Source organism: Macaca fascicularis, chromosome 6, assembly GCF_037993035.2.
Source record: "Macaca fascicularis isolate 582-1 chromosome 6, T2T-MFA8v1.1".
NCBI lineage: Eukaryota > Metazoa > Chordata > Mammalia > Primates > Cercopithecidae > Macaca > Macaca fascicularis.
The window spans coordinates 101,508,132-101,523,834 of record NC_088380.1 but is presented as its reverse complement, the minus strand read 5'-3'; the positions used below and the strand labels follow the sequence as shown (position 1 = coordinate 101,523,834).

General features: G+C 49.9%; 1 protein-coding gene and 1 long non-coding RNA gene across 2 annotated transcripts in view; both read right to left on the bottom strand.

Moving 5' to 3' along the window:
• LOC107130045 (uncharacterized) overlaps positions 1-15,703 on the bottom strand; it is a 106,300-nt gene that overhangs the window by 61,574 nt on the left and 29,023 nt on the right. The window lies entirely within an intron of this gene.
• On the bottom strand, positions 9,249-13,105 carry LOC135971339 (uncharacterized). The gene is made up of 3 exons (XR_010587508.2): positions 12,917-13,105; positions 12,713-12,811; positions 9,249-9,833 (listed from the first exon to the last, which is right to left on the bottom strand). It is a non-coding gene; the product is annotated as an uncharacterized lncRNA (long non-coding RNA).

The window sequence follows — 15,703 nt, the reverse complement described above, 5'->3', positions numbered from 1 at the left end:
GAAACGTGCTGAGTGCATTTTTTTTGCTAATCTTATGGAGAAACTGCCACTTTAAAAATGGCTCTAGTTCCTGGCTCCAGATGGGTGTGGTGGGTTGCCTCACTCATTTTCAATTCCACCTGAAGCTGGGAAACTAGAAATTCATTCCCAGACTCCAGGGCACAAGAATTCCCACTTCTGGAAACAGCCTGGAATGCAAACTTGTAGCAGAGAGTTCTTTCCTGCCCACCCTAACCGTCCTCTGTGGAAGGCAACAAAGACAAGTCCACCTACCGTGGTGCAACTGCACCACGAAGAACCATTTCAAGGTGGGAGGTGCCCACTGCTCCAACGGCAGGCCTGCCGGCATCTCAGAGCAGGCAGAACTGCTCCCTCCTTCACAGGGAAGGGGAAACAAGGCCAGGAGGAACGGCTGGGGAAGCAATCGATGGGGTGGCTATATGTACCGGTGCCTGTAGTTCACAGCTGAGCCTGGTGTCATGAGCACGAGCGTGCTGACATGCACACCGGGCCCAAGTTTAAGATCAAATATAAGGAGCTTTCCAACTATAGTATTTAACTAGATCTTTCTACAAAAATAGCCTCTTGATTACAGTTTTTATCCAAAAAGTTTTGTGTAATTAAAGAAATTAATTTTCCCCTAAAAGACATTTCTCTATCTCTTGCCCCATATAAATGAAACGGGTATATTAAAGAAAAAAGACAAATGTTTGACTTAGGGGGTTTGCCTATGACTTGGATAAGCATGATATTCTTCTGACCAACCAGGGAGCAGCTGGACCAGACTGGAGGGAAGGAAAAACAAATTTCCCCTCTGACCTCAGTTGGGCACCAGAGTCTTCCCTGTCAGAATGTGGGTGTGGTGCTTCCCACACACCAGCCTCTGACGAAACTCAGCCCAAGGGTGTGGGAAAAGGCCATCTACTTCTGAAAAATCTATAAAGTGCAGACACATCAAAAGCTTCAGAAGACTGTAAAGCGCCAAGGAGACCACTGCACCCTTGGAGTTTACAGAAAATGGTCAGCATCACACGTGCCTGAGGTCCTGGGTCAGCTCCCAGCTGCCGCGATGCCGTGAGCGCAGCCCTGGCTTCCCCTCTGATGCAGAGGGCTGGTCACACCGCTGGCAGCACTCAGAGATCAGAACATTCTAGATGAAATCAACGTGTTCCTTTTAAAATGGGGAACTGGGCAGCACAACTGAAGCTCTACGACTATCTCAACTACTGGGCTTCGGGGTAGCATTAGGAAATCATGAGAATCCAAATCTCAATTTCATGCAGATTCCAGATTCACTGTAGGTTCCAGAATTTCCTGAAACATTCTTCAGATTTACTCAAGATTTCCTTGCCAAAGCTAATAAAGTTTACATTCCTTATGGAAAAGCCACCATAAGCACCACCACAAATAAGATCAACTGGGGCCCGCCCTTCGCACCAAACATATAAACTGTTACTCACACAAGACTGTGCTGGAGGCAGCTCTCAGCTGAAGCCGAATCCGTGAGACTTCATTATCCCCATTTTGGATCGAGTGTGAAGACTGTCACAGCAAACCAGGGCCCCAGTGTGAAGCAGAGAACAGACCCTCTGACACCTGTCTGAACATTTCATTCCCACCTCTGTCTTGGATATTGAACACCCTCAGAGCTACTGAGTCACCCACATTTGCAGGTCATTTATCCTGCCACCAGGATAACACAATTATGCAATAAAAATGCCTTCTCAGGGCTTTGTCATACTCAACAAGGAAGCTCAGAAGGCTAGGTAAGCCCAAGAAAGGGGGAAGCAGCCTCCAGACAGACAAAAACCAAGGAAAACCGTGCAGAGACTTTCTCAAGAGAGCAGAAACAGAGCCCGCTGTAGCCTTTCAGGCCCTGCTGGCCGCAGTCCTACATTAGGTGGCAGCATTTCCACAGATGCATCCTGCTGGACCCATTTGAAAGGTCCCACTTGTGAGACACCCCCACTTCCAGCTCCTGCAAGACCCGCTGCAGCCGCATCCACCCCGGGGCCGACTGTGCAAGTCTTCCTGGCGAGACCCCTCAGAGCCTGCACACTGTCTGACTGGGGAGCACCAAGGATCTAGAAACGCACAAACCTGTTTTCGTGCTGCTTCCTGGGTTCCAAGTTGTCTTCAGAACGAGTCCTGCCTAAACCCCAGGCTGGGGAGCCAGCCACGGCCCAGCAGCACACAGCTCATGCGCTCCACCCACCCCACAGTGGACCACCGAGGCCCCAGCACGCTCTGTCCGCGGGGCAAGACTCCAGCCATAGCCACAGTTCAGGATTGGCCACCCGCCCCGCTGCCTTAATTACCTGCTGTGATCTGATTGGTTGGGAAGCTGATCTCACAGCCCCGCTGCCATAATTACCTGCTGTGATCTGAATTCTCATTGGTTGGGAAGGGGATCTCACTGCTCAAGTACTCCCTGCTGCCTCCTTGCAAACAAAAAAAATATCCAAAACCCCTCTTAAAGAACGTTTACTATAACCTCGAAACAAGACCCATCCCGAGACCAGGGAAGATACATAGGCATATCTGACATCTGGTGGGCGTCAGTGACCGACACCAAGGCTTCTGTGTGGCGTGTGAAGCCGGAGGCCTGTCACGGTGACTCAGGATGGGGTCTGAATAGGGGTCTTCCAAGCAACTAGGCAACAAGGAAGCACACCCCAAAACCCACCTCCCCGCACTCATGTACCTGCCAGAAATGCTGCGTGGCCATCCACACCAGTTGTGAACCAAGACCGATCTGTGTCCTGTGGCCCTCACAACGTCCGTACATGCCTGGGCCCAGCACAGGCCTGCACGGCACCCTGCTCACCTCCAGTGGGGCTCTCTCCTGCCAAGGGGGATGGCCCTGAAGTCCGTTGAGATTTCCAAAGCTCTACAAAGTCGTCCTTCCTCCTGCTTGTTCAGAAGGCCTAAAGCCCTGAAACACCAGTGAGAAATGACCTAGCCTCTTAAGGCAGCTCAAACTCCTAAACACAGGAACGCTGGACCGCTCTGCCCTCGAGAGCAGCTGATAACCCACTGGGCTGAGCAGAAGGCACAGACGTCACATCCAGAAGCCAGTGGCGCTCACGTTTGCATTCCAGGAGCCGCCATGTGAGCCCCTCTAAGGCTTCCAAGTCCCACTTGATTGTTTTCATCGTATCTCTGTAACGTCAGACTTTATACCTAATGGTATCTATAAGATTGTCTCTACTTTTATGAGCACATATGCTCCCTGACTTACCATGGGATGAAACTGTTCCAATAAACCCAGCGTAGCTGAAAATATCCTAAATAGAAAGTGCATTTGATATAATAGTTTCAACTTACAAGGAGTTCATCCAGAGGCAGCCCATCTCGGGCCAAACAATGCACTGAGTGTGCCTAGTTCGCACCATCACGAGGTTGAAAAAAAACACAAATGTAACCATTGGGAGCCAGGGACCTTCTGTATTGTGGCTCCTGTCTTCAAAGACAACAGAAACCTCTTCTTAGACAAGAATCAATTTATAATCCTCAGAATGTTAAACTAAAATTAGTTTAACAATCTACAGGTTCAAACAAAGCCAAAGTAGGCCCACAAGGCCGTTTGTGCCATTCGCTAAGACACACGACTCTGTAATAACCCTCACCACAGCCCCTCAAACCACTTAAGATTTCATAATTAACTCAATTAAACAATGGAAGTCATCCCCTTGATCTTTGACATGAAGGGACAATTTCCCCCCAAAATAGTACCTCTTTCCTTGACATGATTTAATCTGTGGTTAGAGTATTTAACAGGATTTCTTTTCTTCCTAGAAAATAAAATATACACCTTTCTAATAGGAAAAACACTAACTGATAATGCTATAGCTTAATCAGGTCCAAAGCGTTTTTTTTCTAAAGTTAAAAAAGAACCTAACTGCATCTTTGGACCTTATGTGAGGTAGTGTCCAGGGTCACTGGGACCCCTGCTTGGTCAGTGCACCCGGGTACCAATTAAAGACAGAAACCCAAGGGTTCAAAGCCCCTTCCCAATGGTTCCTCCTAGTGGAAGCCATGGGCACAAGGGAATGCGGCATTCTACAGAAGGCTTTGGGGATAGGTTGCTTGAGAACATCAAAGTGGCTCATGTCCCCTGAATATGAAGCCAGTGACAGCTCCCAGCTTCAATGCAGCACCATCCACAGCAGCCAAGGTCCGGAATCACCTGAGTGCCCGTCAACAGGGGATGAAGGGAACGTGGCCTGAACATACACAGGAGCAATACTCCACCACACAGCGGAGAGCCCTGTCATCCGCAACAGCATGGATGGAGCTGGAGGACCTTACATTAAGCAAACGAGCCAAGCAAAGAAACGGTGCATGTTCTTCCTCATAAGCAGGAGCTGAGAGATCTCATGGAGGCTAAGAGTAGGTGGTCAACAGGGCCCAGCAGAGCCCACTCATAAGCAGAGGCTGCTAATGGGCACAAACACACAGCCTAATGGGAGCACAAGACCTACTATTGGTAAATCAGCAAGGGGATGGCAGTGGGTTATCTACTGTGTATTATCAAAACAGCTAGGAGAGAATAACTTGAACATTACCAGCACAAGGAAAAGAAAATATTTCAAGTGAAAGATATCCCAAGTACCCAGATTGATTAATATAGGGATGAATCAAGATATCACATGCACTCAGAAAATATGTACATATATTATGTATCAACAAAAACAAAAACCAATGACAGAACCATTTGGGAAGCACGTGCAAGAGAAGAATGGGAAGCCTGACGTGGTGTGGCTGTGTGTCCCCACCCAAATCTCATGCTGAACTCTAACCCTGTGTTGGAGGTGGGCCCTGGTGGGAGGTGATTGACTCATGGGGGTGGTTTCTAATGGTTTAGCACAATCCCCCAAGTGTTGTCCTCATGATAGTTCTCCTGAGATCTGGTTGTTTGGAGGTACACGGCACCTTCCCCTTCACTCTCTCTCCTCTTCCAGCCATGTGAAGACATGCCTGCCTCCCCTTCACCTTCCACCATGATTGTAAGTTTCCCCAGATGTAGAAGCCTGTACAGCCCACAGAACTGTATGCCGATTAAGCCTTTTTTCCTTTATTACCCAGCCTCAGGTAGTTCTTTATAGCAGTGGAAGAACAATACAGTCCTCAGGACCAGCAATGTTTTCCTTCTACCCAGCGGCCAACAAGGGTCCCACACCCTAGCTGGTTTTCTGAAGCCTTTCAAAGAATGCTGAGGCTGTTTTGGGGATACTAACTTTCCCCATCTCTGGCAAACCAGATAGGGCATCCTATTTGCCTCTTACCTTTCTCAGAGAAACCCAACCTCTGAAACAGCCTCCGCCAGGGGCCTCCTTCAGCAGCAGCAAAGCTGAGTGTTCCCTGCACTTCCTTTCTTCTGAACAAGTAAACATCTTAAGCTTGTTTTTCCATCTTCCCAGCTCATTGAAAAAAAAATATTCTTGTGTTTTCTATTTTCCTCACACACACACACATAGAAGAGAAGTGCCGTGAGGTCAGGGGCTCTTGTTTTCCCGGATCTGAGCCTGGCCCTCAAACACTAGCCGAATTCATACTAACACGATATCCAGAGGCAGAAATGCAAATATCCCCACCACTTCAAATACCCTAAGAATCTAACAGACCGAGTGGCCCATGTAACTATGGTTTGTGCTGGGCCATTCAACTGGTGTCCAAATCCCTTTCCAAGTGAGCTCTTTAATTTTGGGACTTTTCAGAGAGCTTTTTGTTGTTGTTGTTGTTCTGTTTTTATTAAAGGGATCTATTACAGTTACAATCAAGAATATCTCAGGCTGAGTGTGGTGGCTCATGCCTGTAATCCCAGCACATTGGGAGGTCAAGGTGAGCAAATCACCTGAGGTGAGGAGTTCAAGACCAGCCTGACCAACATGTTGAAACCCCGTCTCTACTAATACAAAAATGAACAAGCCATGGTGGCAGGCACTTATAATCCCAGCTACTCAGGAGGCTGAGGCAGGAGAATGGCGTGAACCAGGAGGTGAGGCTGCACTGAGCCAAGATCGTGCCACTACATTCCAGCCTGGGCTACAGAGCGAGACTCCGTCTCAAAAAAATAAATAAACTAAACTAAAAGTAAAGCAACACGCCCACTTAGTTCTTCACCAATGTCAGATACATACGTTAAAAGAAAAATAATATGAAAGCATGTTTTTAAATTTCAGTGTTCAATTTAACTATATCTTTTAAGAAGATAAGAAGATAGAAGTTCCCCAAGGATTGGGGGAGAAAAAAGCAGTTAAGAAAATTTTAAAACCTCAGGAGAAAAACAAGTAAGGGATAAGACCTCAAGGCAAAACTTTTTCTTTGCACTTTGATTTCAAAAGAACAGAGAAGCCTAAAATATGAACTCTCCCATCTGCATTTTATATTCCTCTATGTCCTTTGAAAGGCTGGAGATGGGATCCCAGGTTCCAAAGTGCCTGGCCACAGCTCACATCAGGCCGCATCTTTCACAGCCTTTTACTCCCCTGACTGTGCCTAGAGAGCTCTGTGGCCTAATTTACACATGTTCATCACTTTGAACAAAGTCTCAAGAAATGAGACAAATATTGACACTCCACAGAAGCAAGTATTCTCTTCTGAAAAGTCAAGTGTCAGGTTCCCATGAGCCAGGCAGTTCAGTTACAGAAAGTACTGGCTGATTTGCTGGTTTAGTGTTAAATGCATTTAAAATGTTAAGTGATCCGGCCCCCCTCCCAGTGGGTGGGCGCGTTGAGCTGGCTGCAGTAGTGATGCACACTGACCACATTCTTTCCTTTGGTTTTGCTTCAAGCAGTGCACCCCACACCCAGGAAGAGACCATAGGATGGCATCGAGGTCTAGGACAGTTCTAAGGAGAGCTGCAGGCCAACTGCCTTGTCCACAAATAGTCTCTCATTTCAGAGGAAATCACGGAACAGTGTTCATAACACATGAATTTTAAAAATTCATATTTCTAATTTCATCCCATTAGAACTTTTGAAGAACAGATGTGCACCTGCTCCAAGTCAATGAGAGGACACTCGGACAGTCCCTCACAGGTCCTTGGCCTCTGCCTCCCACCTAGAGAACGTCAGCTCAAGCCGATCACAGCACAGTGCGATTTTCTGTAAATAATGTGCACGCCTACATCTGAGCTGAGATGTGAATGTCTGGAATGTGTCTGCTAGGCCCAGGAGGAACTGCAGCAGCTCTGGGGACACAAGCCACTAAGGAATCTGATTTGGAGGGAACTCAAGGTAACTAAAACTAGTTCCACTGGTTTTTCTTGGCAAAGATTGATCAGGGAAACTGTTGTCACTGTTGCTAATTCATGGTAATTGGGATGGGGACTTAACAGAAAGTAATTAGAGCAATTACAGAATTTGCTACTCAATTACAATGGCACAGATTCCTGAGAATGGAAGAACTGTTGCCCAGGAATAGAGCTCAACAGGTCCTCCCCATGCCCCGGGAAACATGGCATTTCCACCCACCCCTGCTTTGGTCCCCTGGCCACCACCCTCCTGATCTTGGCCATCTGATGGCATCACTCCCCACAGCTGGAAACACCTGACTTCTTGTCACCCTCCCATCTGCCCTGCCTTCCTCCAGCCCAGCACACTCAGGGATGCCCACATACAGGACCAGGAAACCAGGGTTACCCTAAACCAGTGCCTGCATTCAAAGTCCTCCACAGCAGGACAATCAGCAACGGCCAATACTCCCAGAACCTTCCACCTCAAAACGGGAGCACATTTGGATTCAAGTTGCCAACACTGCATTCTCTTCGCCATGTACACATGGAGGCATGTCGGGTTCCACCTAAAGCTATCATCAGGTTCCACGCTGGCCAGGAGCCCAAGCCTAGTCACTCTGCATGATCTCAATTCACCACCCACAGAGAAGCCTGCAGTTTTCTTCTGGTGCACGGTGTGGATGGTGGATGCATTTCCCCTGAAGACTTGGAGACGGGAGCCTGGCCAAGGAGGCCAGTCAGCAAGGCACAGACATGCCCCTCTGCTGTCTACACACAGTACCCAAGTCTAGCAGTGCTCACTCTGTGGTGGGATCCATCTGGCCCTGCACAGGACGCGGGGCACAGGAACCGTGCAGCCTGGCTGCAGCCAGAGGCCTATGGCATCGCCACGAGGCTCTCCAGCCAAGGTGTCCTCACCACAGGCAGAACCATGCAAGAGAACTGCCTGCTGAACCGGAAGCGTCCCAATCTGCTCAGCCAACACAGAAAGACAACGGCCACCTACAGCTGCTGAGCCCCAAAATGTGGCCACTGGGCCTGAAGGGCTGAATCTGGAATTTAATCTGTGAAGTTCTTTTCAAATGTGTTTAGCTATGTAATCAAACCTTTATTCTAATTAAATTTAAAGGAGCCTCTGGCTATGGGCTCCCTTGTCGGGCATCACAGCTCCAGGGAGTAAGAATGGGAAGGAGAGGCCCAGAGCCTCTCTGCATTCTCCACGCTAATTCAACACGTCATCATAAGGAAAGGCACTCCAGCAGGAGAGGTGTACACGGGAAGAACTGGGTTGGCCCCGACACAAGTATGACCCCCATGGCATCACAGCTGCCTCAGCCAACAGGCAAAAGACAATGATGTCCACCTGGACAGGCCACAGGATGTGATGATGCACCCCAAGCCCTAGTCCCACAGCAGCCAGAGACCACCCGCTGCTCATCCCAGGTAAAACAGGCAGAGCTGCGTGAGCCCTCAAAAAGTGGAAGAATTAAGGCAATTCTCATGATTCCCATAACACACATGACACTCCTCACAGACAGACACAGGCTTTGCTGTGAAAATGCAGAGGACGGTGCAGTCCCTAGGTGGGCTGCTTCTTCCAATGATCGGGGAAGAAACCAGATCCGTTTCCTTGTAGGAGAATCATTTGTACCATGATTAGACAGAAGACAGAAGGTGGCTGATGTTATCAAATCACCAAGCACCGCATGGCTGCTTCTCCAAGGAGAACCTGGAAACTTGCAGCCACTCGTGTAGAAGCCACAGTGTTTACAATGGAGATACGTGTGACTGAGGTCTGGCTTCCTCAGGGAAGCTAAATTTGAACTTTCACCACTGAGGAATCGGTCATTTACAGTCAGTCACCCTCAATGTCGAAGACGGCTCCAGACACTGCAGCAGACTCAACACTCAGGGTTAGGGTCAGGGTCAAATTCACAAGTTTTACAAAATGTATTTACTTGGGATGCCAGAAGAGATGTAGTTTCACAACCCCGCCCCCCGCGAAGGGTTTGCTTAGCCCCTTCACCAGTGGATCTCACCAACGGATGACACATCCACACCTCGTCCATGGCAGCACAGAAAACCACTTGGAAGACAGCCACTCCCACCAAGCTTCCTGGCTTTGGTGTTTTAAATCTACATCTCATACGTGAGATTACACTCCTCCAAACAACAGACATTGCAACTGTCATTTCACCCAAAAGGGCTTTAGGAGATGACATGTGGCCCAGGCACCAGAGGATGCCGGCTGCCTTAATCTAGCCTAATTTCTTTGTGCCTGTATGGAGGCTTCAGATACAGCCCGGTCACATTAATGATTGTATGAGAAGCTCAGGGCATAGACAAACTAAGTACTGAATTTTTCCACGTTTATCGCCCTTTTGTTTTATCCAGAAGACAGCTGAGAAAAGCTGGGCCAGATCATCTCCTCGAGTGTAATGACTCCAGCCACTTCTCTTCACCCCAGGTCACCCGTCACACGCTTTTGAGAAACCAAAGCAATTCTGTTCTCTTCACTCTGGGTTCCAAGTACCAAATTCCTCCATTTTATCAATTAGATTATCAAGCAGCTGTTTGTAATCTGGAATGCAATCTGATACAAAATTTAAAGTTAATTTAGGTTGCCGTAACAGCTATTTACGTTATAGACAAGGCATGAATGAAAACTAATCTATTAGTTCATAGGACCGGTTTTATAAACAAACCAATTACTCAAGCAATGATTATCTTCAGTCAGATGCAAATTTGCTCATAAAAGATTTTCCAGTAGGATTTTTTAGATCCATGGTCTGTATTTCCTGAGCCTGTTTCTGCACCCCCCCGAGTGCACAGCAGGACTTCCCAGGGCATCCCATCAGCAGCCCCCAGCCCAGTAATCAAGTCCAAGCCCCAGCAGCCCCTCATCCAGGCGGGGCTTCCTCACCAGCACAGCACCCAGAGGTCTTCCAGGTTTAATGCCACGTGTGCGTGGAAAGTAGGGTGCTGGGAGGAACACAGTAGACATTCCACAAATGCAAATTCCCTCCTGGAACAGCCCAGCAACCCTCTGTACCTTCCTCAAAGTACCCATGCCAGGCAGGCGTAGAGAGTCTAATGGGGTGCCTAGGAATCAGCATTTAACATGATTCTGATGAATAAAAGTTTGAGGCCGGCCAGCGAGAGGCTGCCGTGGCCCCCACTCATTTGCAGGCTCTGAAGAGACACATATTCAGGTAACAGGCCAGATAGGACAAGGATGGGGAGGTGGAGGGCAAATTCCGTGGACCACCACCCACCCCACCACCCACACTGAGACTGATTTAAGGAGAGGCAAAGCCAGGGAGAAAAGATGCCCGCACCACGCAAGGGACTGAGATTTCATCTAAAGCAGACATGTGGCTGAGGGCCAAGGTTGGGCAAGCCGGGAGCACAGAACGGGGTTCACAGGCCCAGAGGTGCCCCCTATACCCAGACCCTGCGCAGATCTCCCAAGCACTGCCTGTGTCTCCTGCCTGGTTTATTTCCTGCTCCCCTTCTACTGTGTTGGTTTCTCAGCAGCCCCCTGAAACGCACGACCTCTGCCCCCCACCACCACACCCGCCTCTCTACAAGCTTGGTGGACTGAAAACAGCAGGGCGGGTAAGAGCTGGGCTCTGGGGCCAACATCCTGCCTGAGACATTAGTTCCACCCCACCCAGCTGTGATGTCAGCCCCTGAGATTTCTCAAATGTGAGATGGGAAGGTAACTGAACCCACTTCCCAGAGTGGCTGTGGAGACTGAGATCACATATGGCCACACCTCAGCGTCCAGCGCACATGGGACCCCAGCCGTGTTGCCCCTGATGGGAATCCCTCTATGCCCCCTCTGCTACCAGAGCCAACTCCCAGCAGTAGCTGTGGAGGGTACGTCCACTATTCCCTCTCCACTCACCTCCCATCGCTCCACTCAGTGACCTGCCACACAGCGGCCACCAGCAAACCCGGCCCCACTGGAAATTCGACCCCCAACACCCCCCACTTTGGGGCGTCTTCCACTTGCGGTTGCAAAGGGGGCCGAGAAATCGCCCTCAAGGGCGCTCACCTGTTCCTTATTGCACGTAATGACCTGCCACCCAGGGCCACCAGCAAACCTGGCTCCACCATCCAGGGGGTAACTTCCCCCCTACCCCGCTTCTTCCTGGGGTCTCTGGGAGGCTCAGAAACTGCCCTCCAAGGGCACTCATCTGTTCCTTATTCCACTAATACCTCGTTTACAGAAATCCACTTTGACTTCCAGCACTGCAGGTGTGACAATTTAGGAATCCTGCTTGCTTGCAAGCTCCAAGAGATTGTGGTCACATACACCCCACCAGCATCCCAGAGACCCAGCACTGTCCCACTCTGTGTTTAAAATTCCAAAATACTCTTTCAAAATGCTATTGGCATTTGGTTTGCACATAAAATGCTAAAAACCTTCACGTGAAACAAGTATCTTCAACAGTTTGATTCAATCCTAACATGTGAGTTACACATCTGCCAAGTTGTAAAGCCTTATGCATTTATAACATTTTATGTAGGGTCAAATGGTTCATTAATATAAATTATGAGAATCTCTAAGAAACAGGTTTTTTTTCTGGCATTAGATGACCAAAGGAAAACTGGGTTCTGGCTGGCTTGCGGGCCTGTAGAGGCAGACATATCTGCTGACACAACCAAGTTCCTTCCCATTGACGTGGCCTCATCCCAGGCCCCTCACCCACATCCTCACAGCCCCCCTGGAGGAGCAAGCTGACCTGCCCACATTTCTCAAATGCACAGCTCTTGCTCACGCTGCAGATGGAGCTCAAGGCACGAGCAGGCCACCACGCTAGAAATACCACGCAGCGTCCACGCCAGGTGACGGTGATTTTTCACTCCATCCCAAAGCCCCATGTATGAGGTTACAGTCATGACTACTAAATGGATTTTTAGACGCTCAAGACATACTTTGTTTGCTTTTATGCAACAAAGTTAAGACTATCACTCAGATATAGGCTCTGAAACTGTGGAATAATTATTTGGGAACAGAGCCTCTGCAACATCAGGATAAGTACTTGGGACAACACCCCATGACCTCGGTCCCCACAAACCCATCCAGACCAGAGGCCTCCCGCACTGCTCTGGAATTTCTGGAATTTCTGTAAAGGAGGTATTAGTGCAGAAAGGAACAGATGGGTGCCCTTGGAGGGCAGTTTCCGAGCCTCCCAGCCACACGGCCACGTTCAGGCTGAAGCCGCCCCACCTCCAGAAACACCGTCCCTCGCCGAGGTGTGCTTCTCCCTTTTTCCAGAACTCAACAAAATCTGAAAGGACAGGTCTGTGCAGAAAAACACAAACTACTTGCGATTCCTCTTCCCAGTTCAGGCTGCAGGAAGCTCATTTCAGTCCTCACTTTGTTCTGACTGTGGCTTGGTTCCCATAATAAAGTCAAAATTCTAGTCCCCGTGTCCTGGGCAGTGTGGCAGGCATACGTACCTTCAGTCACATGAGGAAAGGGGTGGTGAGCCCCCTTCCTTCACTAAAACTGCAGTTCCCAGAACCCTGATGCCATCCCCGTCACGCCACTGTGAACACCTGGACAGAGCACATTTCAATGCGTGCACCTTCCTGGGCTAGTTTTCTGTTTCTCCACTAAATCACCCCAAATTTAGCGCCCTAAACACTGACTTATTTTCTCACATTTCTGGAAGCTGCAGTCCAAAAACAGGTCCCACCAGCTAACGTCGAGCTGCCGGCAGAGCTGGCTCTGGGGACGCGACCCTCTCCTTGCCTCCCGCAGCCTCTAGAGGCTTCCGCATCCCCTGGTCCATAGGGCACCCACTGTCTTCAGGACCCACAGGGGCCCTGGCAGCCCCTCAACAGGAAGACGCAGAAATGTCAGGAGCCCGGGCTTCAGTGCTAGGGCCGGGCCGGGCCAAGCCTCCCCTCGCCTCCCCTCGCCTCCCCTCGCCTCCCCTCGCCTCCCCTCGCCTCCCCTCGCCTCCCCTCGCCTCCCCTCGCCTCCCCTCGCCTCCCCTCGCCTCCCCTCGCCTCCCCTCGCCTCCCCTCGCCTCCCCTCGCCTCCAGCTCCTCACCTACTCCCGTGCGAGCTAATATAGATTCCACTTTAACTAGTGTCACCTGTGTAAGTCCCCAGCTGTGAACTGGTTAACCTTGTCCACACAGACCCCGGGAATAAACTCACAGGCCATGGACCACCCATAAGCAATGAGTGACCACCTGCTCGGGGACCTCCATGGCCCAGCAGAGCCCTCCGGTGCCTCCCCGTGGGCTCAGGGACCGGCGGCTGGGGTCTGCAGTGCTAGAGGGCCCTGGATAAGAAAGACAGCTCCCATGTCGGGAGGCACCCGCTCACAGTTGGATTCCCGGTACTTTAAGTAGCCCAGGTGGACAAGCCGCGTCGAGTGCAACTCCATCACCAGAATAACGACTGCACGTGGCGAGTGCACGGGTGGCCACCCCTCAGCCCAGCTGGCCGCGCTAAGCTCATCACCACCGTGACGCCCAACCAGACTCAGCTGCTGGCAAAGTCCAGGCATCGGCCCCCCAAGAACATTCTGGATCACAATTCACAGTAGTGATTGAGATCAGGGCCATAGGTGGCTGAATGTATTTACAGGAGGACGCCACAGCCGATCTGGCTGGACTGAGAGCATTTCCCACTGTACATTCTTACAACACCATTTTATTTGTACTTTATTAAATTTTTATGGCTTTTTTCTGCCTATCTACTTTATGGGAGTGTTTTTTGTTCTTATGACTGCAGTGATACTTCAAGCTACAACTATCAGTGTGTAAAATTAGTTTGGAAGGCACCTTATTGTTAAACATTTCACAAGCAAACAGTCAGGGGCACCTAACCCAGAGGTCTGTTTTCTTCTCTGAGCCAAACCTACAATGGACTCAAAGAAGGAGGGGCTGGATCTCCAGCGTCCATTCCTAGGGGGCCTCCTGGGGAGCAGATATGGAGGGAGAAGCCCTGGGCAACAACACCGTCGTACTAAAGAAAAGTGCATTTGTGTAAACGTAAGCACCAGACTTAAGAGATTAAGCAAACCATGAAAAGAAACCACTAACCACAGCTTCTCCAAACCAGAACTAAAATTCCTTTAGTTTCAATTGGAAAAGCAGAAGTGATGATCAGGATACAAAAAAAATGACAAAGTATGTGAACACAGGAGAGTGAACAAGGGCCACTGTCTCTTCCTGTGTCAGTGGGAGCCTCACATCTAAGCTGGATTTAGAAGGTTGCTACTTTGGACTGAAAGTTATCTCCAACCCTAGTTAGTAAGCAAGTAGAGCAGAATGCTTCAATTATTTCAAGGTTTAGTGGTAAAGCTCTGCAACCCTCAAAACCATTTTAATCGGCGTGAATTTTAAAGTGACTCAATCTGCTGGCTGGAGTATCTAACGGCTTAACCACGAGGTCATGTTGGAAAATTATTCCAATTGCTTTTGCTTTTCCTACTGAAGATGGATTTGAACGTTCTCGTAGTTTGCAGTTGGCTCGTTCTGGGTGTTTGGTCCTGAGGAGGCCCAAGTACCTGGAGAGGAAGAATCTGAAACCTCAAGACACTCGAGTGCTGTCTGGGGAGATGGAGACCCCAACCTGAGGGCCACTGATGGACTCAGCATGGGCGCAGGGCCTCCCGACGCAAGGGCCACGTATTTGCCACTTACAAAACAACATAAGCACATACCCTCAGGTGTGCACACACGCTCTGTACACGCTCACGTCTGTCCGTGCCAATACCAACACACAACCCTGAGGTGTACACACACGCTCTGTACACATCTGTCCCAGCCAGCACCAGCACACACCCCCAGGGGTACACATACGCTCTGTACACACTCATGTCTGTCCATGCCAACAACAGCACACACCCCCGAGGTGTGCACACATGCTCTGTACACATCTGTCCCTGCCAATGCCAGCACACATTCTGTGCGCACTCACATCTGTCCCTGCCAATGCCAGCACACATCCCCAAGGTGTGCACACACATTCTGTACGTGCTCACATCTGTCCCTGCCAATGCCAGCATACACCCCCAAGGTGTGCACACACGCTCTGTACACGATCACATCCCTCCCTGCCAATATGAGCACACACCCCCAAGGGAGCACACACGCTCTGCACATACTCATGTCTGTCGCTGCAGTCTGAGTCAAACAGTCACAGAGGCAGAGGAGGAGGAGGAAGGACGCGATGGGCACTGAGGTCCTGGGCCGGTTCCCCTCCCTATCTCAGGAAAGACCCCTCATGTGCTCCTGCCGTCACTCACCCTTCCGCCTCCATCCTCCATCCTCCCACATGGATCAGGAGGACGCCCACTGCACAGAGCTGTGATGAGCATGAACAGAAGATGGCAGGAGCTCATGCCAAGGTGCTGAGCACGGGGCCTACGGAGTGCTTCTTTCTGCTGTGGCTGACATCATCAAACAAGAGGCTGACACGGCTTCCAG